The 27,489-nt window shown below is 44.9% G+C and overlaps 2 long non-coding RNA genes across 2 annotated transcripts in view; both read left to right on the top strand.

Moving 5' to 3' along the window:
• The window catches only part of LOC308198389, a 108,396-nt gene that overhangs the window by 18,843 nt on the left and 62,064 nt on the right, over nt 1–27,489 (top strand). The window contains exon 4 of the long non-coding RNA XR_013953878.1: nt 1,757–1,845. This is a non-coding gene — a long non-coding RNA (uncharacterized lncRNA). The remainder of the gene's footprint in view (nt 1–1,756; nt 1,846–27,489) is intronic.
• Nucleotides 6,326–25,789, top strand: LOC308198391. Its single transcript, XR_013953880.1, has 2 exons — nt 6,326–7,513; nt 23,989–25,789. It is a non-coding gene; the product is annotated as an uncharacterized lncRNA (long non-coding RNA).

Below are 27,489 nucleotides of genomic sequence, written 5' to 3'. Positions count from 1 at the left end.
TTTCTAAAGCTTTTTGGCACCTGCGTGGAACTCCTGCTATCTGATTTTTTTTATATGCTACTGCCATTAGACTGAAATGATTTTTCTTCAGTTTGCTCAAAGACAGATTTAAAGTCAGGTCCCAGAGGTAGCAGGAAAGTCGATCCCCTAAGCTACTCAGTCATTGTTTGCTTTTTTACATGTAATATCCTATTTCTAAGCCAGAGTGTAATTTAAAATACAACACACACTACATAAATACATCCTTTGGAAATTTTGTAATTTGACATTTAATGGAAATTAACTGCTTTTATTGTCAAGTTTTGTTGCACCCCCAACCTGAAAAACGGATAAACCTACTTCATATTATTTAGAAATATTTCCCAGTCTTTTCTTTTTGGCAGAGTTCCTTGACTTTAAATCAATGTAGCTATAAAATAATTCTGTTGAGCTCATTTAAAATATACCCAAAGATATATAATTGAGAGTACAGTAGTTCACCTTAAAATTAAATCTGTATCTCTCACCCCGTAGTTATGTTTTAATACCCCTTGAAAACACGCAGATATGTAGGGAAATACCAGTTAAACCTTCATATTTATTGTAGAGCTGAGAACAGCAAAGGGTTACTTTAGCCCAGCCATTGTAAGTATAAGCAACAGGACTCCATTGGCTTTAATTTGTCCATGTCTTTCATTTGATACTACCAGTATTAATAGCTTTGCAAGGAAATTCTGCAGTCATTAATCATAATAATTAATCAGATCCAATTATATTGCATATAAATGCGAACAAATTGCTGAAAAAATAATGATCTATCACCAACATGTCACAAGGAAAAAGAGACTAAAATAGTAATTAGAAGCAGGGATTTAGTTGTGTACAAGTACTCTGCAACTGATTTTAACAGTATGATGGTCTGATGATGTAATTAGAGGAAAGAAAGTCTAGCAGGCTTTTGCAGCAGACCCCTTAATGACTGTGCATCTCAGAAAAATAAGAAATCCTTGTATTAGTGACTTTTTTTGCATTCACCACTAATTTCTTGTTTTTTTGTTTTACAAAGAATATTAGAAAAATATGGCTTCAGGCATTTTAGACCAAATATGCCTTGATGTACTTCAAAAATTTCAAAAGTCACCCTAAAATTGGGATGGAGCAGCAATATTTTCCTCTATTAGAAGGGTGTCGTTTAGTATAGATCTGTGCAGGTCAGTGGAAATATTCAAGTGGAATTATTCTATAAAAGGGACTTACATTTTTCTTTCACTGCCATGCACTGTATAACCAATTTTTGTTCAGACCAGCAAGGTTTTATTTTTTAATCTTTTTTTCCCTTTAAGTCACATTTGCATGTGGCATAAGACGCTGTGTTGCAGTTTATCCACAACCAGCCACCCCGCTTCTGCCCCCTGATTCCTTTCCTTCATTCCTTTTCCTTCAAGGCAGGTTTTCAGTGGGGCGTTTGGTAAAGCACAGTTTTACAATGTGCTATGTTTTGTTATGCACGCTGGTGATTAGCACACGCTGAATGAGCATTAGAGCATTCTTTTTAGGAGAAACACCCCCAAATCTTTAAAATGCTCTGCAATGGTCCAGTGGATTACACTTGAAACAGTTAACTGAAGATTGATGAGCAGTTTTATGATAGATTTTCTACTTGAAAATAAATGTTAAGTTCATCATAGTTTTCAATACTAAGCACTGCACTTTACTGCCTTTGATCTCAGTGTTGTGACTACTACAAAGAAATAAAACCTTATCTTACCTTTTCCAGCATCTACTGCAGAAGACCTCAATAATGCATAAGAACATCTGGAAGTACGGTAATTTCAGCTATCAGAGATAAGAATTGACACAAAACAGGTAAACCCTACAAAGTCATCATGTTGAAATGAGCTGATTAAGGTCTGGTAACATAAAACATCATGTATAGTGTTTTCATGCTTGCTACATCTTCCCATTTTATATATAAAAAAGGAATGCCAATTATTTAATCCTTTTCAGTGTATTTAATAGGTTGATTAGCTGGAAACTATATTATATTTTTACATAAAGAGACAGAAGCGACTGCAAATCTATCGCCATATACATCTATTTAGAGTTAACTGTGAGTTCATAGAAAATACATGGGCATAGTAAACAGGGTTTTGAAATGACAATTTTTTACTGGTTGCAAGTGCTAATTGCTAGTTTCTCAAGGGTATAGAATTAATCACCTGCTAGATTTACAGTCTCTAGGTTGAGACCTGAGGATGGAGGCAATAAGAAAAGCTCTTGAGGGACATATCATATGGTGAGTCTAAATATCAGTCTCTATGCATATGTAAATTGGCAACAAAGTTTTTTCAAAGCTCAAGTATGCTAATTTCAAACAGGCAAGACTAAAGCTAGCTTTTAGCAGCTGTTTAACGTCTGCCTGTGGGTGGTAGAGAGAGCTTAAAATACAAGCAAACAGTGGTGCATAAGTAATTAAGCAACATTTTGCTGGGCATAAATAATTCTGTTTATATTGCTCTTTGAAGAGTATAGAATACAAAATAACAGATCAAGTGCACCTTTGGTCACCAGAGGTTAACTGTTCTTCCTCTTTACCTTTTCTTCGGTTCCACATTTTTTAGGGGAGAATTAAATGAGGGTCAATGCTGTTCTCCGTCATTTGTATATTAAAGAAGTTCATTTAACACTGCAGCAAAACAAACGCTTAAAAGTTTTTAACATGCCATTTTGGCAGTTCAATAGCTGTTCTCAGATAATTTCACTTCCTAGAATAAACTTTCCTTATGCTGTAAAGTGGGTCTGAAATGGACATTTATCTATATTTAGAGCACTGCACTTTCACCAGATTAGACAAAGTTGATAAAATTATGCTATATGTGCTATTTTGTTAAGTTGTAAAAATCAGTGAGTCAACTCGACTATTTTCAAGGTCATAAGGCTGTTGATAATCCATAAAACAAAATAGCCTGACTTTTGCAGTCCTTATAATTTAAATTATTGCATGCATTAAAATAATAAAATAGTTGTCATTATGATAATCTCCTAAAACTCGGAGTTACTGATGTGACTGAACACAAAATGCTCATGTAATTTTGATGGCTGCTCTGAACTAGTAGAATTGACTAAAAGCCTGAAGAACTAGAACAGAGAGGTTTAAAAAATATCTCATTTGATTCAGTAAAGACCTTGAAATTAATCAGAAGGAAGATGAAAGATTTAACATGATTTGGAAACATCTAGTCTGGAAAAAAGGATTATGAGTACTAACTGTGATAAGAGCTGGGATTTTAAAACTTGGTTTTGATTAAATGTTGATGGTTTAAGGAATTAATAGGTAAAAGCGCTAATGGTTACTAGAGGAAATTCTCTGTTCGTGTGTGCTATGTTGCTATAGCAAAACCTCGTGCACGTGTTACCTCCTTTTAGACAGAACGACCGGTTTGTTGTCCTGGGGAAGACGGACAACCAAAGAGAGGGGAAGGAGGGGTTGTGCAGCGGCAGCACTGCTTGCGGAGGTGTTTCGGTGTTGCAAAGCCGTGTTGGTGCCTGTCCCCTGGGCGTGATTTCCCTTGTGCCGAGCCGTTGGTGTTCAGAACCGTGGAGCAGGCGATCCTGGGCCATGTGGCCCGGTGGCGGGAGGGGCCCTGCACGTCCCATCCATTTTTGACACCTCCCCGTCTCCTCGGCAGCTCCTGGTCTGCCAGGGCGGCTGGCGCACGGCACGAGCATCGCTGGCCCCGGGTGGCAGCAGGCCCGGGCGCCCTCCAGAGCACCCTGAGACGACCCGGCTCCCGGCTTCTTGTAATTCAGGCTTCCCCCCAGGATCTCCTCACCTATTTCTTTTAGTTTAATTATTCATTTCCTAATTCGCTCGCCTCTCCCTGCAGAACGCGCCTGGTAATTTGTCATCGTGGCTGAGCAACGCCGCGTGGGTCAGGGAGGAGGTGGCAGTGCGCGCGTGGAGACGGGTGGGGAAGGCTGGCTGTGAGCCCAGCCACCGGCACGGTACAGCTCGGTAGAGACCCTGCCTTGGCCGTGCCTGCATCTGGTGCTACAGAAATGTTACTTTACAGGCTCCGAACCATTAGAAAGACGTGGTGTGCAACATTGGGAGGTAGCAGCCGTTTCTGCCTAGTCAGAAATGGAAACTCTCGTCTGTCACTGCGAGGGCACCCCATACAGCGAGCATGAGGAGAAGGACTGGGTCTGGTCCCGAGGGCCAGTGGTGCTAAGTGAGCCCGTGGAGCGGAAATGGAGCAGAGGAAATCGTTCTGGATAGCCCGTACTGGTGGCCGTGTAGGGGGTGGTGGCTGTGACGCTGGGTACGGGCTGAAGAAACCCGTAGGTAGGGCAGTGTTCTCTGCATAAACGTGACGAAACAGTGCAGGAAAATGCAGATGTCAGTGGTCCTTGGGGCACTGAAGGAAACAAACAAAGCAAATTTTGGCTATGCCAGTTTCAAGGTGTTGTGTATTAAACCTCAGACAGAGCTGAAAATTCAGCTTTTTGCTAGATTGCTGTCACAACGCTTTCTTTGTCAGAATACAGCTCTTTAAATTTGTTCACACTCTAAAAGAACATTACATTTGCCAATGTGTAATTTGTACATTTCTGAATTAGTAGCACATATTTGCTGTTTTGATGATAGTTGTCATTTTCTACCCCTTTTTCTAAAGCTTCTTCTTCCTTGCCTATAAATACAGTTTGTTCAGGATTTTTGCTTCCCTGAACTTCCTCCCTTCCAGCTGTCCTTGGGTGGCAGTGGCTGTTCCACCTCTGCAGCTGGAGGAAGCCAGTTTTCCAGGTACATTTGCCTTTTGGCACCTCTACATCAAGAGAGGCAAGCGGGTAGCACTAGGAATTCTCTAGCAATGAGGATACCTTCGGTTCTGTAACGCTCTGGCCAGATGAAGAGGTGATAGACGTGTCCACGTTTATTTTTATCTTAAAAAGGAGTTGGTCAGCACCTTCAGTCTTCCTTCCAGTAGGTGAGCAGCTATTCTTTCTGCTGGGTGCTTTTGTTCCCCCAAAGAAAAGGAGCTGCCTGTCTCAGAGACGGCCAGCCCCGCCGGCGAGCCGCTCTGGACCGCGGGTGTCCCGTGGGTGGGGAACCCGTCCTGCCGTCCCGCTGTCCTGCCGTCCTGCCGTCCTGCCACCGCATGGCCTGGAGCTGCCTCCTCCTCGCCTTAGCCTCAGGTCCCCCCTCTCTTTGCTCCCCACGTGGAAGCAGCACCGCTGGGGGGTCCGCTTCTCGCGGGACGTTGTAAAGGCAGGCTGCGGCCACCCGGCAGAGAGGCGTTTATCGATCTCCTTAAAGATTTTCTTTCTTAATCCATGCAACTTAGGGGCTGTTTTCGAAGTCCGTGCAGTGGGGAGATAACTTAAGAAAAAGGAGGAACGAAACAATCCCTGCATCCTGTCCTTTATTGGCTCTGGGTTGGGGATTTTTTTCCTACGCTTTCTCCCTCCTGAGAAGATTTTTTTTCCACACCTTGTCTTCCCTTGATAAGGAGGAAAACGCTCCCCAGAACACAAACCGCAGCCTCCCGCTCCCTGATGTTTTTAGAAATCCAGAAAGACAAAATAAATTTCTTGTTTTCCAAATGCTGAATATCAATCTCACTCGCAGTTAGCAATAAGAACCAAACTGAAAAAAAAGCAACAGGAAGAAGATGAGAAAAACATAATTTGTAGCCACGCTGCTGGCTACCGGAGTAAGATAATTCTTGTAGGAAGGTTGAAACCGATGAGATGCCGTGCCAGGTTTGTGTTCTGGGCTTTCACTTGTGCAGTAGTCACAGAATCTTAGGAAACTCTTGGGTGTTTTTCATTGACACTGTGAATCCGGTGGCACAGAGAGACTTTCCTTAAGACATTTCAGCTTCGATTCACACCCGCGTAGGCACCTGTCTTGGCAAAGCACCACCTCTTCAGGCTGGGCTCTTACGTCTGGGCTCGGCTTCCTCTAGACGTGGTAGGATTTTTATATATATGAGCGGGGAGAATTTGTCCCTTAGCTTACCTCGGAGTAAAAGGATCATCCGTTACGGAGGACAATGGTGTGGCTCTGGAATACTACATTTTAATAGTATATCCGGAGAACAACATCCTGTATTGATTTTTCATTTTATTTTGTTTTTCCTCGGGGCTTTTTTATTGGTATGATTATATGAGTTTGCTCCCACCTGCTACCAAGCGCTTTCTTTCATCTTATAGGCACTAATTTACATAACTCCTAAAAGCAAGAGATAATAACAAATATTTGGCTATTTCATGAATTTTAACGTTATTTTTTTCATCAGGGAGAAATATTACTTCCTACTGAATTTTTGACTGCTGTGTGTAAAGTAAAAAAAAAAAAAAAAAAGAGGAGGGGGAGGGAAAGGAATTTTCTCTCTCTTCTTCTGACAAGAATTTTACATTTTCTTGAACATAAATATTTTATGACGAAAGCAATCCGATTAAAAGGAATTAATCTGCTGCCAGTGCTGTTAGCTTCCCAATAATATTATGGTGTTGGAAAACTCCATCCAGTAAGCTAATGGGCATGTCCAGTTAGTTTCTGCCAGTCCTAGAAAGGTTTCTTTTAGCTCTGCGAAACTTGCACATTATATTAAAAAAAAAAAGCCCTCTTCAGCTGTCACGCTACTGTGGCAGAATTTAGTTCTGTTCTCAAGAGCTTCCTTGTCCCATGAGTACAAAGACAATAGAACACTATATAGAGAGCCAATAAATCAATTAGCTTTAACAGCCAGCGTTCAGGAAATGCATTTATTCTCTTCAATGAAAACACAGTTTTTACTTGTAGCCATACTTCATACTGTTAAGGTCAATTTTTCATGTGGAAATTAAATCCAGTGGATGAAAAACTGCTTGTATATTCCATAAAGCAGGAAAGAACTGTTCTTACTGATGTGGGATCACAAGTTTGTTTTATTTGTAATTATCCTTCTTTAGAGTAATTGAGATTCTAAACAGTGGCTAATAGCTTGGCTGTCTCAAATTACTACCGCCTGCAACTTTACCTTTCCAAAAATAAGTGAGCTTTTCAATTGCAACACAACTACTAAAGCCTGGGTCATTTTAGAACAATTAATTGAAAGAGGTGATTAATAGCTTAATAATGGGTTGCTCTGTAAGTGCAGAGAACGTGTAGAAAAGGAATATGCAATTTTGTATCCCTAAAACATAGCCTAATTGAAAACCCAGTGGTTAGCCTTCCGAGCACGAGACGTGTCTCCGGAGACCCTGCTCCGGTGCCGTGTGGGGCAGCGTGCCACCCTGCGCTCCCACCGAGCCTCTTGACTGAGGCACCTCGGAGGGGCCCAAGGTTTTGGGAAGTAACCTGCACCTGAAGGCAATCATACCGGAGATTCTTTACACCTGTAACGCGCTGCCTGTGCGAGGTGTGGAGGTGGGTGGGTACCATCAGACCCGTTTTACAGATGGAGACATGGTCCTGAGCTGGCGTGGGTGCGAGTCCCGGCTGCCACTTCTGCTTGCTGCCAGGAAAAGCGAATGTTGTGCCTGGAAGGTAACTTCTGGCTCACCTCCTTGCCTGTTGCTGCCCCGTTCCTGAACCCCATCATCTGTTCTGGGCTGTCATAGCAGAGGGAGTGGTGGGGTTTTACTTCTTCCTTCCTTTTTTTTTTGTTATTTTTCCCGTGGGCATAACTGGTCCTTGCTGTCCCCTGGGTGGTCAGAGGTGTATTTGGGGGTCTGTGATGGGCCTCGCTCAGCACCCGCACATCTGCTGGAGCGAGGCGTGGGTATTGTGCTCAGTGCTGCTCTCAGAACCCAAATGCAAAGTCCCCCAGATCCTACTTACTTCGTCCCAGCTGGATCAGGTTGCATGACTCAAAGTAGCTCATTTCTGTTGTGGCAGAGGCAGTGACCGCCCAGGCCAGGAGGCAGTGAGGAGGTTTTCTCTGTTAAGAACTGATCTGACTGTCACCATTTTGTGTCGCACTGCAAGTCCAACCCCAAACTCCTATCTGCCTATTAAAAATTTTAGAAATTTGTTAGAAAATGTGAAGTAGCTTGCTGTATGTATGAGAATCGCACTGGCGAAGATGCTCTGCTCTGTGTACCTGGCTGTTCCCTCTACCTGAAGTTGTGGGATGAACTTTCCTGGTTCGGTTCTCCCAAGAACAGATGATACAGGCACTGGATGGGGCCCGTAGGCTTCAGTGGTGTCAGTAACTCGGGCTCTGAGCTCCAGCAGTGCAATCTCCAGCAGGTTTAGCTGCCTGTGGCTGTTGAGCACGCAGTCCGCAGGCACAGGAGCACACCTCGCTGCGGGCGTGGGGCGCACTGGGCTGGGGACACTGGTCCTCACCATCGTGGGCACGGCCCTGTGCTGAATGCAGGTGCCAGCTGGCTGGGATTAAGGAAACGGGTCAGCCGCTTAAATAGCGGTGAATTTTGTTACACCTCTTCCTCCCTCCCTGCTCCCTGTCCTTTGCCGGACAAGCCCTGCGGCCGGCTCTGCACACGCCGCCCTTTGGGGCTGCTGCTCACAGCCTGGTACAAATAATGCTTCCGCAGCCCCTGGCAAGAACGGGCTCCCTGGCGGCTCTCTGTTCTCCAGATGAGCCTTCTCCAGCCTATTTCAGAAGTGCTGGGGCACTTTTGAAATTATAAATCCTGTGTGTTTCTTAAATAGCTCTGCCCAGGTTATTGTCTGCTGCTGTGTTTAATCTTTCTGGAACCGAGGGCTCGGAGCAGTTACAAGTTGGGACTATTTAATAATCGTTTCTAAAGGAACATAGCCATGCAATGTTTACAGGACAAAAATTTCTTTATAGCCATTATCCTCAAACTTTTGCTGACCCTTTGTGTCTCTCATATGTTTATAGATCTCAGTTTCTGGCACAAAGTTATCCTTGCTTGCTGCTGCCCATGCTGTTTACAGACAGAACAACACAAATCCTTCCAGGGGTCCCTTCTAGCATTTGTTCCTTGGGTCTTTATTGTAATGCAAAAGCCAATGCAATGAGAAGAGCAGGCTGTAGGAATGAAACAGCTCCTTGTCTGCGTTCACGGGGAGAAGGGGAGACGGTTCTGGTCCTGTGTCCCCCGCAGGGAAAGACAACCTAAGCCCGTGCTGCGTGTTTCAGAATGATGAGGCAGAGTAAAATACTCCTTATACTAACTTTAAATAAACTTCCCTTTAAAACCAACTAATGCATTCATTTACATTAATTAATGCATCCCAAGCTATAGTAATTAGTTGTAATTACCATTTGGCTGGAGTACAGGTAGAACTCAGAGTGTGACTGTTCAGGCTGGTATTTTTGCATTTCCCATAGACAAAGCAGTGTCTGCAACGTATCTGCAGCATGTGAAGACATGCTTGGATAGCAGATATTTCTGTATAGGTTTGCATATTGGGTATCAATGAAAAGATTCTCAAAATTTCATGAAAAACAATTTCAACTGTCTTGCAGCATTAAGGGGGTGATATTCTTCAAATGATGAACTGGTCTTGGGCAGTAGCTCCAATATACAAGCAGGAAGCCTGTGTTTTGCACCAGCGTTACTTGTTCAAGGTTTAGGAGAGCTCATGTGACAGAGAGCAATAAGAAACTGTTATTTGGAAGTCCAGATGAAAATGGTTGAACTTGTTAAGGAAGCCGTGTATTGGGTCCAGCAGCACTGGAAGTAATACTGGAGATGCAACAGGGAAATTGAGTGGGAAGGGGTTTCGTAAAGCTCTGTTGCAGTGGCTGACCTCATGCTGAGTTTCCTCAGACCCAGGTCAGTAATGGACACGTTTGCTCTCACCTTTTTGTCGGAGAAGTCCAGCAGAGAGTGAATGGAGGTAAATAGAACAAAGCCCTGAAAAGGAAGGAGAAAATAAGATTTTTATTGTAGCATTTGCATAATAAGCACCCTGCAAAATTTCTTGGGAATAATAGGAGGAGGAGATGGGGACGAATAGGTTAAGTAGAAGGACAGTCAACCTCAAGTCGTGTTAGAAGTGGTAATGTTTTCTCCTCTCTTTGATAGAGCAGGAATAGCACAGCTCACGGAAAGAGCAGAGTTTGTGCCAGGGCTATGAGAGAGATATTGGGTGTGTGAGAGGGGTTAGCAGAACCAGCTCTGGGAAGCTACGGGAACAGGGCGTCGTGATCCCGGTTCATGAGATACCTGGTCGTGAGAGAAAACTGTATATGCCAACAGCGTGTTTCAGGGGGTGGGGGACAGGCTGCCGGAGGGCGGCCGAGGTCACACCTTTGTGCTCCCAGCCCCGTGCTGGTGTCTGCGGAAATCTGCACTGGTGGTATGGGTGGGCAACAGGAGGAGCTCTGTATGGACAAGGAATGGGGTGAGAAGAACAGGTTCTAGGGAAAACTCATGTTACTCCGGTGTAGGAACCTAATCTGTCTGTGTGCAAAAAGTGAAGGACCAGGTAAAAAGAAGTTAGTATGTTTAATACCATTTATTAAGCGCATTTACTACTTTAATGACCTCCAGGTAGAACTCTGTTCTTAGGGAAGTTCAAAATAACATCAGCATAATTTTACTCTTAATTTTTTTTTTTTTGGTTTGTTGTTTGTCTGTTTGTTTGTTTTAGGTATTTGATGTGCACTTGCAAATGGCTTAGCATGCCTTACCTTATTCTTGTGAGCTAGTACATAAAGACAGTTTTGACATTAGGGAAAATGGTACCTGGTTCACGCACCCAGGTGCCAAGGACCCTCACCAGGGGAACAGTAGACCTGCTTTCATGGTATGGGCTAATTTTTCCACTTGTACAGACTGCTGTCATTTACACAATTATTTTTTCATCTGTTTTTGTTTTCCCATATTGTTGTAATAATTTATCAGAGAATATTATTTAGAGAAAATTAACTTGCTTTTGGATCACTTCCTTGTCAACAAATTCATCAAGCACCTGATGGTTCTTTATTTTTTCTCACCTTTATGCCAGCAGAAGGATTTAATTAATGTAGGAAATTTAAGATTAAACATAATGATAACAAGTAACCACAGCTAAACTTATGGAAACATGCTTGTTTATTTTATACTGATTTTTGAGGTCATTTAAAGATTTGGAAAGAATTTAAATTCGTGCTTGAAACATATTGATTAGTGAGACTTAATTTTTCTTTAGCTCTGATAGCGTTGTAAATATTTTCATTTGTTACGCATAACAAAATATACATTAATCTGTCAGAATATAAATGGTTTTCTTCTGGCCACTATGGCTTGAGGGATTTATTCCAAGTCAGTTGTGTTACTGTTTGCCCTCAGGATGTATAATATATATTTTAGGGGAATGTGGATTACTGTAAGACACTTATATTATTTGTGTGATTAATATTAGTGGTACAATGAATGAGGTCCTGTGGTCTTACTTTGCTCTTATAGTGACTTAATCATTTCTCACAAGAGCGAAGTCATCTTAATAAAACATTCCATACAGTAGTTTGCTTTTTCTCAGATATGACAAATGCAGCTGCAGTAAGATGTGAATTTTCTGTTATTAAATGTATAGTATCATGAATTTAATTTACTCTAAGACGCGTACATGATATCATTATGTAGCAGGGTGAAATTTGAATTCAAGCCCATTGCTCCGAGCCCGTGTGGGCCTGAAAGGAAGACCAGGGTAAAACAGTGTATGTTTAAAGTTCATTTCCCAGCACAACAGGCTTATTCCTAAAGTTTTGGATGTGGAATTTTACATGCTGGAAAAGGTCAGCCCTGCAGAGGCACATTTAGAGTTCCACATGTAATTTCCTGCGATAGGCACGCATGCTCACTCAGCTGCATCCCCGGGCTCGCAGGACTGCATTTTCTCTTTCTCTGCTTCTCTTTTGAACTGGGGATGCTCAGCAGGTCTCTGCAGTGGTTCTGTTCTTGCTGCCATGGGTAATGGGCAGCTCTCGGGCATGAAATGTCCCAGCTAAGTTGGGCTCCTCGGGCTGCTTGGGACGGTTCCCACCACCCTTCCGCACGGGTCAGGGGCTGCTGCAGGGCGTCCTGGGGTCCAGCCACTGCCGCACGCCTCCTTGTGGCTTCGCTGGCCTCTCATTTAATTTCTTAATTGTTCTGCTTCATAACCACCATCATGGGCTTAATGGTTAAATTTCAGTGAGATAGTTCCAGGATTATGTCTCTGCATGTGGCCTGGGGAGGTGGCCTGGGGAGGTGCCCCAGAACTGGGGCTGAGGTGTGGAAAGCGCTGGGCTCCCGCACCCAGCCCCGGCAGGGGCAATGAGAGAGCACCAGCTCTGGCCTTCTGCTAAGTGCTGAGTATTTCTGTACGTTTACGTTAGCCTTTAGGTGTCTTTGCTACAGCTCCAGCAGCACAGCAAAGGGTTGTCCTGGTATGCCTACGCTTCTTTAAAACCATGATGTTAATAGGATGTATCAGACACAGCTATATGCTCATGCAGTTCACTGTGTCACGTTTGTTGTGATGGACACTAGCATGTAAAACACCAACCAAGTAAGCATACCATGTGTTGTAAGCACTCAAGTAAGCTCGCAGCTGATTAGGGTATCAGTAAGCTTTCTGCATGCCCGATCACTTAGAGAAAATCTTAGTGGATAAATGGTCTTTGCACAGTACCCAGCTTCAAACCCTTTGCCCTGGTGGCAGAAACCCCGTCCTTGACAAAAGCACCATGTCCCCACTGAGGGATGTAGTCCAGCCCTGCAGAGGGCTTAAAACAGGGAACGAACAAGCCTGTGGCAGGGGAGGTTAGCCCTGGAGTCTGAGGTCCGTGGATGTTGCCCCGGAGCTGTAAGCCGCGTGCTGCGTGCCATCGGCAGCGCTGCACGGAACAGCAAAGGGTGGGTGTTTGGGAAGCAGGGCCCCTTCCCCAAAGCTTTGAAAACAGTTAGCATGGTGTAAACTGGAGGCTTTATGAAAGAACCTGGGAAAAATGCTGGCCTTCTTACAGACCAAGTACGTATCGCACATTTTACGGTTTAAAAGTACTTAAAATCGTCATGCTTCTAGTGAAAGTTGTCTACAGTGCAAAAGAATGATGCTGGTAATTACAATAAATTCAGCTAGGATACGGTGGACAAGAGCTTTAAAAACTTCAGAAACATCAATTAAAGCCCAAGTTCTGTGCAATAAGCATCAAAAATTGATAAAAACTCAAATTTAGGTTTTTAGATTTAGTGTTTAAATCAATCAACTGCAAACAAGATTTAATTAAAGAATATTATTTCAAAGTGTAATTACCTACTGGGATTAGAATGAACCTCTATTGCCCATAATGTTCTCCTACTGTGATCCCACACTGAAAAATGTTGAGTTTTAGATTAATATGCATCTTGTAAGTACAAGTCCTAATCTCAATCTTAAAGGACATTTAAAACACACTTGGAACCTTCTATGCAATCAAGCACAGTGTGACTACAATGTCCACCATGCTAAATTTGTGATTACATTTTTTATGTGCATGATTTAAATCGCTTTAGCAGCCGTCCAGGGAGCATTTTACCCTGCATATTAATTACACAAAGGCTTTGTCATGTGAGGGTCTCAGTGGTCATGGTCTGTAATCCAGCTCATTTGAACTGTGAATACAGTTTTTGAGCATGCTGTGCACATCAAGCTCAGCTTTAAAGCTAGAATATGTGGAGATGGTTAACAGGTATGGTTCCTGCTTAAGGAATGAATGCCATTTATTTAGTGACATCTGCAAACTAATTGCTTAAAAATCTGAAACTGAAAAAGGATGTTCAGAAAGCTTTTATGAATACACTATAAAACAGGAACTGGTATTCCTGCATCCTGTTATCTCCAGAAGGCAAAATCCCAGACTACCAGGATTTCTAAAATATTACTCTAAAATACTAGAGAACAACCACAGTTCTTACTCGAAGGGGATGCTGCTTCTTTAGAACTACTGGTTCTTTCAAACTTCTTTCAAACTACTGGTTCTTAAAACTACTTAGTATTTAATATTTTTGCAATTATTTGTTTTCTTCCTTTTCAGCTAAATAACCTTTCTTTATAGAAAAACTTTGTCTCACCTAGCCTAGTTTGGCTTTAATTTGACCCTCTTATTTGGATCATAAACGCTTAGTTTTCAAGGCATTTACTGTTGCAAGCACTACTGCAGATCAACGCAGCGAAACTATCAGGGAGCTGCAGAAAACATTTCAATACACGTAGTTTCCTCTGCATGTATGTGTTTTTTAAAAATCAGTTTCTATCATTTCAAAATCTGTCATTATGGTATCTAGCAAAACATATGTCTTACGTTTAAGTTTGGGAATACGAGAGGTGAAAGGGCTGAGGGTGTCTCGGAGCCCGTGCAGAGGGAGGCCGGAGCCTGCTGCCAGGCTCCTTGCTCTGCTCCACGGATCTGTGCTGTCAGCAGGCGGAGCAGGGCCTGGATTTTCTCTTCACTCATAGACCAGACTCTGCAATCCTTAATTATTTTTCACTTAGGAAACATGTAATTGAAGCCATAAGCAGGCCGTATTTTTGTTATTCTAATGAGATTCATGGGACTAATCACGTAAAAGAGACAGAGTGGGAACCTCTGGTCCCTTCGCTTTTTGCCCGGGAACAAAGTGAGGATAACGGTAGGTAACTGGTGCTCAGGCCTTTGGAGAAAAGTGCTTTGGGACGGATCTGTGCTGCTGGCTGGTGGAGCTCACTGCCATGCACAGTCAGGCTACTGGAAGACTTGCGCAGGTTGAGGAGACACGTGCCTTCCCTAAATGTAGTTCCGATTAATGCCGACCGTGGGGGGAGGCTGGGGCACTGGGGGCACTGGGAGCACTGGGGTCCTGCGGGCACCTCCAGCGGCCAGGATCGCACAGCGGCTGCTCGCGTCGATGCCCTCTGCAGATAGCATGGGGGCGGTTAGGAAATAAATGCATTGCGGCGAGTTGTATGGAACTGCAAGTAGGGGCTGCTGTGTTTGTCTTCACGACACGGCGGGGAGCCCTTCGCGCTGTGTTCAGCAGGGCAGAGCATGGCCAACACGCGGCTTGGGGAGCAGAATTTACGGCCGGACTGCGGATTGACTTCTCACTCTTCACCTCGCTTCCTTAGAGAGCACAGATTGTTGTTATGTTTTGGGGGGGGATTTGTGCAATTTCATATTTTCTGAAATACGTATTTGGAAAAATCAACTACATTTCAAGTGGTAGGCATTTTCAGTGTTCAAAAGGCCACCTTTCCTTTCAGTGTCCTCTGTTTTAAAATTATTTTTTATTATTATTTAAAAAAATGCTTCAGCATTAAAAAATAAAGCAAGTAAATCGGTTGGGAAAATTATTTATGTTGTTCTAATCCCTGACGGTAGTTGTGCACATTCTTGTTAACCAGCAGTGAAGAAAAACCCCAAAGCCTTCTCTAAATTACCTGGAGTAGGACATGTTGTGGTTCTTTCACAGGAAACCCGGGGAGTCGTTGGCACAGCAAATGCCATAGGGGTGCTGCTCTGACAGGAGGAGTAGGGCGGCGATATCAATGCCTCGTCTCTCAATTGCTGACCAAACTAGGAAGGGAAAAAAGTCATTTCAGTTCCATACAGTTGCATCATCTGGATGGAAACTCTTCCTGTTCCATTTTCATAAGATTTTAAAGGCTAAAATAGTAAGCAAAGTGGGAAAGAAAATGTTTTAAGATAAAAAATTGGAATGTCTACCTTTGAAATACTCACATAAAATATATATATATTTTTTCAGTAGAAATTATTCTTCAGGTGCAGCCAAATTTGCGAATTTGGTGTTTCTGTTGCTGTTGCAGCACTCCTGCTGCTGTTGCAGGATGCCTGCGTTGGGGCTGAGACCAGTGCAGAAGCGCGCAGCAGGTCAGCGACGTGCGATGGCTGCGGCCGTGGAGGCTGTGTGCAAGGCCTGCCTTGTGCGCTTTTCTCAGCTTTCTGACAGAACTTTCCTCTTCTCAAAACTTAGGCTGAAAGGCCCACACGGATTTTGAAGTGAAAATGCCACTTGTGTGCTCAGGCCGTGCCTCTAATGTGTATGATAGTGCCTTCTAATAGAGATGCGCATTAGTGAAATCTATACGTTTTAGGTGGGAAGCTATTTTTCTTGAAAACCCACCCCAAATCTGTGGCCTTTTACATTAAATTTTAATCAGTCTTGAATTTTGAAATCTCAGCATAAAGCTGTTGATATCGGTCCCCTTTGATAAATTATAAAGGTAAACTTTAATGAACAGTGAATAGAATCACCTTTGCTACTTGGGGGTAATAGAATAAAAAAGCAAACAAACACATTTTTCTTACTGCCACATGCCTCTCCTTAATAATAAGTTTTGTGTCTTCTGCAGAAATAGATGCTGTATAAAGTCTCATTAAATTAGCTGACTGATGGAATAAATGCACAGCCCATGGCTCTCCAGTCCATAGTAAACTAAGCAAGGGTCTCGATATCTCAGAGTTCTGCTTATTTACACATGCCTTGGACTCTTCTCACAGATATGTAAATTATTCTGGTTAAAACTAAATGCTAAAGTCTACACCATTAGTCTTCCACTTCATGATCTCCACATGGGGCTGTTAGAGGGATAATGTACCATACAATACACGGTTTACTTTTAATTAATAGAAAAAAAATGTGAAATGAATATTAAATGTAGCTTAATGTGAAAGAAACCTCAAAGCAGTATGGTTGTTATTTTTTTTTAAATATTCAGCTCTGCTTCAGCATTAGAAAATCAGAAATGTAGTAGCAGCCCGGAAGCATCCTTAAAGCACAGGGTAGGCAGGAGGAGCGGGTGCAGGCACCGGCAAGGCACGGCCAGGTGCGGGCTGGGTGCCCCGGCGGGGCCCCGGCGGTGGTGGGGTCTGCCTGGAGCCCCCCGAGCCCCGCGCGCGGGCGTGAGCGCGACCCCCGGCACCCCGCTGGGATCGTAGCCCACCACGTAACGCGTGGCTTGTGGAATCTGGTATTAAATCTTAATATAAAAACCCTCATCAAATAGAAGCATTTAATTAAAACACAAGATCTGTTTGTCTGCGTTATAATTCAACGTGTCAAAATTAATGCCCCTGTTTTTAATAAATAGAATTACCAATTCACAAACAGTTTATCACACTGTTCTCAACAACAGAATGGAATTTTAATTATATACCATTATTTATTGCAATGAAACAGGCTTGTTCCATAGTGTTTGCCAGGAGTACAACTTAGGATTTAAAAAGAAAAGCTCCATTAAGTCACAATTCTCTCTGGTGGCATCCCCTTTGTCTCATTTGGCTCACCTAGGATAAGGTAAGAATCTCAGAACGAGACAAAGGCTGCGAACAGCCCTGCCGAGGCTTTAGGAGATAACAAAGTACTCACCGAAGGCACTTATTTGTAAGATTAAAGGGTTTGAACTAAAGCCTGAAATTAGTAACTTTTCATCCCTTTTACCAAGACAAGCCAGTGTTTTGCAATAAAATAAAGACCCTGCATTTTAAAACCTCTTCAGCAGGCAGAGTGTGAAACTAAATGCTACTTGCTCATTTTTAAATTATTCATACATTCTTAATTGTGATGTTATCCTTATAAATGATAGTAATGGTACCGTTTAAAGCCTAAAAACCGGCAAGCACCTGCCAGTGAAACGGGTTCATTTAATGCACGGCAGCTGAATCTTTAATACAAGGGATAAATGAGAAGGCTCTGCTGGCAAAAAAACAGTAAGACACTTGATTTTTACAACGAGGCACTGGGTAACCTGATCTGATTGCTAGGTGGGAAGGGAAATCCAGCGCCCGATGCCTGAAGAAAACCCACAGATGGTACGGATGTGCCGTCCTGAGCGCTGGCCTGAAAGGGGCTGTGAAATACCAGCGAGCTTCGCCTGCAAGCAGCTCAGCTTCCAAGGAATGTTTCTGCCTTTACACAGTTTGTTAGCTGTCCTTACAAAGCCCCGACACCTTTTCTCTCTGGAAGTGCAGCATGGTAGTGCTCTCTGGTCACGGGCCCGGCGCCCCGGGTTCGCCGTCCCTTTGCAGCAGTGCGAACGTCAGCCGCTCGGCGCTGGGAGGCGGTGGGCTTCTGTCCTGGGGGAGAGGGGGCGCAAATGTGCCGAGGGGTGGGCTGCCCCACCGCCACGGGGTGCAATCTAGTGTGATATTTGTTCTCAGAAACAAGAAATGTTGCAGAAAAACACACGTTGGACTGTGTGATCTTTGAAGGTCCCTTCCAACTGAACTAGTCTAGTCTAGTCTATAGTGTTTTGCTCTGGCCCCTAAGGAAGAAATAGGACCTGGAGTGGATGGTGCCAAGTCCTCTTTTAGGCACCTGGACTTAAGTTTGGGGCTGTCCTGGATAATGAAGCACCAAACATCTCTATTCCAGAGAGGGTGCAAGGTGTATTTAAACAGGCAGCATCCCTGCCCAAATTCCCCGACAAGTCCCTTCGTTAGCTAGTGGGGCCGGAGCAAGGTGGCTCTTGGGGACATAAAGTGATGTGCTTCAGTGGAGTCCCAGGATGAGGGAGTGTAGGTGAGCTCTGTCAGTCAAAGTGGAAGAAAGCTGATAAAATGCCACGTGTGCCTCTGCCCCCTCATCTTTTAAGAGTCGTTACTGTTAGTTACTGAATCATTAAACTGGGGACAAGGGGAGGGAAACTGAAACTGTTTGGTAGAGCATGGGATCCTCTGAAGTTCTTTTAGTGGCAAAATAGGCTCTAGACAAATGCACCTCTTCTGTTTTCCAACATTGTTTCAGGCCCAAGTTGAACTGACGCTGCCTTTTAATGACATAATATTCGGGGCACTTTTTGCAAATATTTTTATGGGATGCTCATGTGGGACCTCCTGGGGAGCCTTCTGGGAGGCTCGTGTTGTCTCCTAGGGCAAAGCCCTCGAGTCTGGTGCTTGCCAGGATTTTGAGAGGCTGTCGGATGCCATTGAAGTTAAGGGAAAGGTCACACTGTCCAAGGAAACGCTTTTTGTCTTCCAAGATTTGGCTGTTATCCAGTGAAAAACTCAGAGAAAGGAAGCTTGTTTAATAGGGTAGAATAAAATATCTGCTTCCAGAGTAGGTCATGGAACCCCTCCGTATTCACCTTTTTCTGTGCCAGTCGGACTGCAGGGGAAGTGCCCCTGTAATTAGATTTGTGTTTTTTGTTAAAAATCTAGAAAGATCTTGTCTACAAACTTGGTATTTGGAACCTCATCTGCATCACACACCTGATAGCACTGGGAGCCTTGGTGCCTGATTTTGATCATTAAGGAATATTGTGAGCACCCAAGAACAGCTATTCTTTTAATTTTTTTTTTTTTTTTGGAAGGGGGGTTGCGTGTGGTATTGATACACTCGATTTACACATCTGTGACTGAGAGGAGTATGCTAGCATTTTTGCCAGGCTCAGCTGATCAGTATCCCAACACTGAGCACAGTTTGACAGCCCAAGGTTGTGCTACGACTAGGGGCAAGGTGCTGTTGGGTGCTGCAGGACAGGGCTGGCCTCTGCTGATGGTGCTGGATGCAAAACTGCTGTGCTAGAGGGGATCTGCAGTGATATTGTCACTGCTAATTACTGGTTTTCTTCAGATTTCTATAAAAAAGAAAAACAAATTCCTAGTGGACTCCTGAATAGGTCATAGGATCGTAAAATGGAGATAAGAGTGAATTCTCATGTTTTACAACAAACTTACAGGAAAGTATTGATAGCATTTCAATTCTCTGTGTTACAGGAATACTCTTAGCTCAGTCTTATTACAAACTTCACATTTAAGATCATTTGAGATCCCCAAAGCCAAAATATATTTATTTACAGATGAATATTTCCCAGTGCTGTAACAAATGTAGCAAATTCCCGATGGGATTCCTTTTCCGTGCTCGCTTCAAAGCACGAGTCACAGACAATTTTCTGTATGGGTTATGCCTCAGGGCACTGTTATTAAGGGAAAGAAAAAGTGGATTAATTTAGTTAACCAATCTTTTATACCTTTTCTTCGTAGCCTGCTCTAGGTAGATTTTCATTTTCTAAATAACAGGACCCAAAGCTCTGGGTTGGGAGTCTCCTCAGTGCTACAGAGTTTAACTTTGGCACAGAACACAGAACAAAAGAATGCATTCTTTTGTCTTTGAGGTTTTGGTTTTTTTTTGTATTTTTTTTTAAATTCTCAACAGAAGTAAAGATTACAGTCCTAGCAAACCGCAGACCAGCCAGTAAGTACGAAAGGAAATTGGTGCAGAAGCTCTGTTTTGAGAACAACTGCAAGCACCTTGCTTGCAGCGTGGGCAGGGTGAGGGGCTGGAAGGAGCCCTGGTTCCCGGCGCCCGGGCTCGCTGCCGCTGCAGGCTCAGCACCCTGGGGACCTCGGGGTGCTCAGCCCTGCCACCGCCAAGGGACGCTGACTGTGGTTGTCACCACCTCGTGGTGTTCCCCATCCCTCACTTGGTGTGTTGTGAGCCTCTCTCGTATGGGGCGGCTGCATTCCCCTGCCCTCCTAGTGAGGAAGACAAATGTGTTCAAACATCCCTTCCGTGAAATCTGAGCACAGCGGTCTTACAGACAGCAGGGGCAGTCTTAATTCTGTAGATGTGAGCGTTATTTGCGAATAAATGCCCTTCGTAGTCTCACAAAATTATTATTCAGGATGTCTTCCCATCTCACAGATGAACTATGAACTAATGGTTCTTTTTTGCATAGTTCACTTGACAAAGAATTGGTAGATTTTCTGTGTAATTTGCTATTATCCTAAAACTCTCAGCAAACCAAAATGCCAACCTGGGTTTTAAAATGTGATGTGTTTGAAAATGGAAATTTGACCACTCCAAATAGCAAAATCTTCATTTCCATTAGGATTTTTATGAACTGTCTGATTATAGATCAGAAAAACTCACACTGTTCTACAGCCTCCCGCAATGCACTAGACAAAATGATGAAAACAAAGGCAATTATTTGTACTGGGAATGGCGTCTTTCATTTAATGCTTTATCAGAGAATATAGCCACACTGGAGGCTATTACGTTTTCAAGGATTTATTTACTTTAAATGGCCATAAGTCTCTCCTGGGCCCTGTACTCTGCCTTCCATGGGAGCAGGAGGGAGCTCCCCACTCCCGCGGCGCCGCGAGGGGCATCGCACCCAGTCCCACCGGGGTCTGTCCGCATCACCCTTGTGCCACTGCCACCCGGGGCTGCTGGGGTGCCGTGGTGGGATTTCCAAGGTGGGATCCTTCGGGGGAGGATTTTCCCCTATTCTGTGGTGTTGGCTACCGGTGGAGTATCTTGTCATGAAGCGAACAAAAAGCCTCGCTCCTTTCTAAGTCACGTTTGCTGTTCTGGATGCATGTGCTAGGACAGGGAAGGTGCTGGGTGTGCTTTTGGATCCGGCCGTGCGAAGGTGGGTGCTGCCTGCTCTGTTGGGGAGTGCTGCGTGGGGCAGGGCTGCTGGACAGCTCTGTGTCAGCGCGCCCCACGCTCACGCCCTGTCCTCCCAGCAAGGCGCTGCCACCCCTGGGGCTCCCCAGCCTGCCGAGTGCGTTATTGCCTAAAGCAACGCGGGCACAAAGGAAGCCACAATTCACAGGAAAGCGCTCTTCTGCCCTTGCAAATGTGCCGTACAGCTGGAGGAGGTCTCCCAGGGCTCATTTGTATCGTTCCTCTCCCCGGGGGCTGAGCCTGCCGTCGGTGCATAAGCGGCATCTCGGCAGCGATGCCAAGCCTCAAGGTTCGTGCACTCGCTCGCTGCAGCACAAATCACAAGGACTGATTTAGGATCCCTGTTCGCTCCCTGACCAGATTCCAACATCACGAGCAGACTGCGAAATTATGATGCATGTCAAAACTGCCAATGGGCAGAGACGAGAGCAGCAGGTGGAAAAAAATGCAGTTCCATGCCACTCTGAAAGCTCGCTTTGCATAAAATGCTGCTGCCAGATTGTGGTACGACATGTGTGTCCATTGCTAAGCAGGTCCCTTCACTTTGTTGCTAATCTACACAGTCTGACTGGTGTGAACTTGTATGCATACTGGGGAGGGGTTTTTTAATTTGTTGGAGGCAAATTTTGTCTACTGCTTCTTCTTAGCGTTGCTCTTAGCATTGGAATGGTTCCACGCAGAAAGCCACATTCGGAGTATATAGGAATTATATCACGGCTCGCATCACGTGAGCACCCTGGTCTTGGCAGAGCGCTCGGAGCTCCGAACAGCGCTCTGCACGAGGAGCAGCCCGGGCAACACGAGGAGCCGGCAACTCACAACAAACAGCCGAGCAAACAAGTGCTTCTAAAACAGCCGTCCAGATCTGATGCCACACTCAGCAATATTGTGACAAATCCGTATCTAGCAAGGATGTTCATGCTTGTCACCACCCTGCAAACCAAGCAGACATGGTGCATCTTGGCAGCGGGTGGGACGTTGCATCCTGCCCCGTGTGCTGGGGAGTCAGGGCTGGCTGGGAGCTGGGCATCCCTGCCTCTGCAGCGGCCAGCACAGGAGGAGGAACTGTCACACGTGATAGACGTGTAAACACACACGCACTTCTCACTGATGGAGCTCCGCTTCTGGTGTCGGAAGCTCAGAAGGCAAGGTCTAGCGCTGCATTTTTTTTTTCCTTCTGGTGTTGAATTTTGCAATTAATTATTTCACTGTCTCAATAGCCAGCAACATTAACAGATCTAGAGGGAGTTCTGTCTGTTACTAACTTTGACAGTATTGTCTTTAGAAAAGAATTCCTCCCCCTGCCTTCTTGTGGGATAGCATTATTGATTCTAGACCAAGTTTAGGGATGATCTGAAATGTTTGGAAGCTTTAGATATTTAAATTAGGTGGCAGAGGTAGGAAGAAATTGTGGAAGTCCTGACTTCTAGCCCTCGATTTCCTCTCAGGATCACCCTGCTAGGATGGGTGTCAGTGAAGCCCCCAGGGCAGCCCCACTCTCTGTGGTCTGAAAGCCCCTCTCCAACGTATTTTTTTAAGAATAACAAAACAATGCATTGACACCTTAATAAGTCAGAGTTTGTTGTGTACTCAAATACTCTCCAACATATTGCCAGCTTTGCCAATAAAATGAAGCTTTCCCAAAGGTGGAGTGTTTGCTTTAATCTAACAATAATTTCTTTAAGTAGATGTCTTCTGTGACTCTTTCTTCTTTTCCCACGACATTGTAGGTATCCTCATCATTCTGGTAGTATCGGTCTCTTATGACCCTTATATCAGACCCCAAAGGAGCCTGATATAATCCCCTGATCATTTCTTTTAAGTAGCATGTATTATCTGAGAGCACAGTTTAGCTCATCTTCCCTTCTCTCCCACAACTTGGCTACTCCACACATTCCTGGTTGTCCTCTCCTCCGTTGAGAGGCTCTGGCTCAACACAGACATCAGAGAGCAGCGTGGATGTGCTAATGCAAACAGGCACCAGGGCAGCAGCTGACATTCTTGCAGGCAGGCTCAGAACCACTTTGAAACAGAAAAATTAGGGAAGTTGAAATGGGGATTTACCTCCTGTGGAAATGGAAGCGTATTCATGCTATTGCATGGTTATGGAAAACTGGTTTAGGATACAGATACACCTCACAAATATCTTTTCATAGGTACAATAGATTGCATGGAAAAAATGAGGTCTTAAGCCCAAAATGTATTCTAATCAAATTTTTTAAATTCTGTGATAAAAACAAATCTCTTAAAATATTTTGTTTTGGATCCCCTTCTTTTTTTTGACTGTTTAAGGTTTAATGACTTATACAATGGATGTCTGTTCAACACAAACGGTATGAAAGCTAAGTGCCACAGTTCAATCTCAGAGAATAAAAGCGGTTTCCTCTTAAGCTGAATTCTAGAAGTAAAAATTCTGACTATTTGTCTTCTTGTAATTATTCCCATGTATTTTCATTTTGTTGCCAGAAGAGTTTTATTTAAACATTAATTTTAATAATGTAATACACAAACATTGTGGTGTTCTTCCTTAAGCAAAGGATATGTTACAAGGTAGTAGCAATTAGAGGATACAATAACAATCAGCATTACAGTATTTTAATGATGTCAGGAAGACTTTTCCAAAGCGTATGCAAAGATTTGTGTCTTGTTTCCATTGACTTTCAGCAGCATTGGCCAAGGACTAGACTGTCTCTTTTCCGTATACTGCTGGGATGCAGAAGCCGTCATTTGGAAAGCTTGTGCTGTATCAAAATTCAGAATGTGATAGGCATTGGTTTGGAACTGCTCCAAAAAAGTCAGAGACATCCAAAAAGATAATTACCATAAGAGACCAAATTCAATTCTTTGTTTCTGTCTAATGTGCATTGAGCATATTTTCGCCGATCTTAAGAACTAGTGCTGCCAGATCGAAAGTGCTGGATCTGTCTCTTTCCGTACTAGGATGTTTTTAACTTTCCAAGAAGAGGATTTGGAGCAGGGTTTTTCAGAACGCGCTGGTTTCCCCGGAGGGCTCTTGCAGCATGCCGCCACGGGCACCCCCAGTTCCCCCAGCTGCTGTTCGCTCTTTGCAGGGAGCGCCTTTCTCCGGCCGCGGTGCAGCGAACACTGGCCCTTTGTCACGGGGGAGCAGAGCGTTGGCGTTGACGTCCCGGGATGACGAAGGCCGCCGGTCCCCGCGGGCCCGCTCTGGCTGCGGCGATTGTGGCGCGGCGCCGACGACAATGTGCCGCCTGTGCCCGCGGGTGGGCTGCCGTGGGCTGCCGTGACTCACGGCCGTGCCACGGGGGCACGTCTGCTCGCCAGCCACCGCGCCTTCCTGCAGCGCTGACCGTGAACAAACTCATTCAAGGGAGGTTTTCCACCAGCCCAGGCTTTCATCTGGAGCTCCGCTCGACAAAGGATGTTTGGGAGGCCTGAACGCCGAGCCGTTTCCTCCCGCGTTGTGGGTTGTGTTGGTATTGTTGGGCAGCGCAAGCCTGAGATTCCTGACCTCTTGTGGTTTCTTTTTCTCCGGTTCAATGAAACGAGGAAATGAGGCTGGGGAGGCTCTCCTCCTCCGGCGGGGCTGCCTGGGGAAGCGAGACGAGGGCAGGGTGCGTGGGACAGAGCCACGGTTGCTGGCCGTGTCCCCTGGCTGCGGGTGCTGGCCAGGGCTCCCCAGGGACCAAACCGTGTCCCTGGGCACCCACCGGCACCGCGGCTCATGCACGGGCAGCAGCACTGCCGGCTGTGGTGGGGCGATCCCTCCCCACCAAAGGGACTGCCGGAGAGCAATCCCAAAGGTTAATCTATCCATTATTATAAATATTTATAAATGGGTTGGATAAATCATACTGTGTAATTATCTACCTAACTAGTCAAGCCATTAGGACATTAAATAGCACAAATCAGAACTCATTTGGTTCATCGTGAGCCTGATATTGTTATGAAACAGCTGAGCAGTGCTGTGAACCTTTGGTGGGTTTCAGGGCACGGAGTGGGGTGGGAACTTTGTCTGCAGGGCGTGGCGGTCCTTAAAAACTGGCATACCGGAGGAATTTCTGTAACTGGATGAATGTCTGTAACTGGTCCTCAAAAACTGAAATGTTTTACCAGCAGTAATAAGGCAAACGCTAACAGACCAACAAAGCCATAACAAAACTAGAATACAGCATTTAAACATCCAGATCCACCCTGTTCTGGGGTGTTTTATTGAGAATGCTTATTCAGCTTATTTTCCAACTTTGTTTAGTTCACATCATTTATGGTCATCCACAGCTAGTAGGAGGGACAGCTCGTTCTGTGACTGACTTTCTGGAGTGTTAATATAACAACCAAATGCAATTGCAGAGAAACTGTTGTAAGGCATTCTTTCCCCACGTGCTTTCCATGTCTTTAATTACTGAACTTTTAAAGAAATCACTAGGGAATTCTGTGAAATTTCATGGATAACACCTAGGTGCACGGCTCAAGCTGTGGGGTTCACTTTTCAGTAATTAGTAAGCCCTTCCCTTCCCTTCCCTTCCCTTCCCTTCCCTTCCCTTCCCTTCCCTTCCCTTCCCTTCCCTTCCCTTCCCTTCCCTTCCCTTCCCTTCCCTTCCCTTCCCTTCCCTTCCCTTCCCTTCCCTTCCCTTCCCTTCCCTTCCCTTCCCTTCCCTTCCCTTCCCTTCCCTTCCCTTCCCTTCCCTTCCCTTCCCTTCCCTTCCCTTCCCTTCCCCTCCCTTCCCCTCCCTTCCCCTCCCTTCCCCTCCCTTCCCCTCCCTTCCCCTCCCTTCCCCTCCCTTCCCCTCCCCTCCCTTCCCTCCCGCAGGAGGACAGCAGATTGACATTGGAGGCACCCAGCTCCAGCAGCCTGGGGGTACAGGCAGCTGCCGCCCCCCAGGCAATGTGCAGCGGCACCGCTGTGATCTGCAGCAGCGGCCCTGGATGTGTGGTACCGAGCAGATTTGCTGGGGTTTTATTTGTATACAAATTGGAGAAATTATTTTGCTATGACATTTAAATAACAACGATAAAAAGTGGGATGTAACTCCTTAGGAGTATGTTCCGCTCTCGGTGTCTGCACGTGGCTCCCACCGGTATTGACGGGAGTTTTGCAGATGTATCTGAGGCAGAAAAAACCTTTAGCATTGCATAACCTACCTGGCTTTCTCCTGAGACTGTCGGATGCTGAAGCAGTTGGTTGAGATTGCTGCATTTGAGAAGTTATTTGTTTTACCTGCATATCAAACTCCAACTTATATTTTTATTTCAACAGCATATTGCACATCCTGCTTCTGGGAAAACACTGCACACACATTCAAGTTAAATTATATTTCACACTGTGCCTAAATACATTTACTGAAATGAGATTCAAACAATTAAGTATGTCTTCTATGATTTTCTCTCTGTTAGTCCGGTAGCCTAATAATTATCTCAACTGTTTTAATATGACTTGCACTGTGTTGTCAATTTATTTAGTTGGAATTAGTTTTCTATTTCTTTTTGTAAGTGTTGCCTGTTTACTTAACAATATTTGGCTTTGCCTAATGATATGTACAGAAGACAGGGCTAAGTGGAACATCAGCTGTTTACATCAGCTCCAACAATTAATGCATGTTAATTTTTAATTACACTGATTGTACTAGAGGCAGAATGTATGTTTTTTCACAGAACAGATGTACTAGTCAGCTTTGCTGGTGAACATGCATATCGATTAGATGTTGATGCTGCCAGCGTTTTAGAGGGTGTCAGCTCCTAATGTACTTGCAGATGTATGGATCGCCGTCCTCAGACAGCCGGCTGCGCACGCGGGCGGGCCACAAACATCTCGCTTTCTGCGGGAAAGGTGGGGTTACAGCCACGGCCAGGCAGGCACGGGGAAGTCAGGAGGGTCTGGGGCCGGTTCCTGCGAGGCCTGTGGTCCCCTGTGGCCTGACAGCCCTACGGTGTGCCCCCCGTGCCCTCCCGCCTGCGGGGCGCAGCCGGGGCCCGGCCGGTGCTGGGGCGAGGCCGGCGCTTGCAGGCCCCTGGGCGGCTGAGGGCGCTCAGCCGGGGGTCGGTGGTGCCGTGGGGCCACAGAAGTGTGGGAAGTGCCTCTGGAGAGCAGTTCCCATCCTTTGGTACCGCCTCACAGCCAGGAGTTGTAATGAACGTGTGGGTGGCGGGGCAGCAGTGGCCCAGAGGAGTGCTTTTCCCAGCCGGTAGGAA

The sequence above is a fragment of the Anser brachyrhynchus genome (genome assembly GCF_964034855.1).
Source record: "Anser brachyrhynchus genome assembly, chromosome: 7".
NCBI lineage: Eukaryota > Metazoa > Chordata > Aves > Anseriformes > Anatidae > Anser > Anser brachyrhynchus.
Note: the sequence above shows the minus strand (reverse complement) of the source record. Positions and strands in the feature narration are given on the sequence as shown.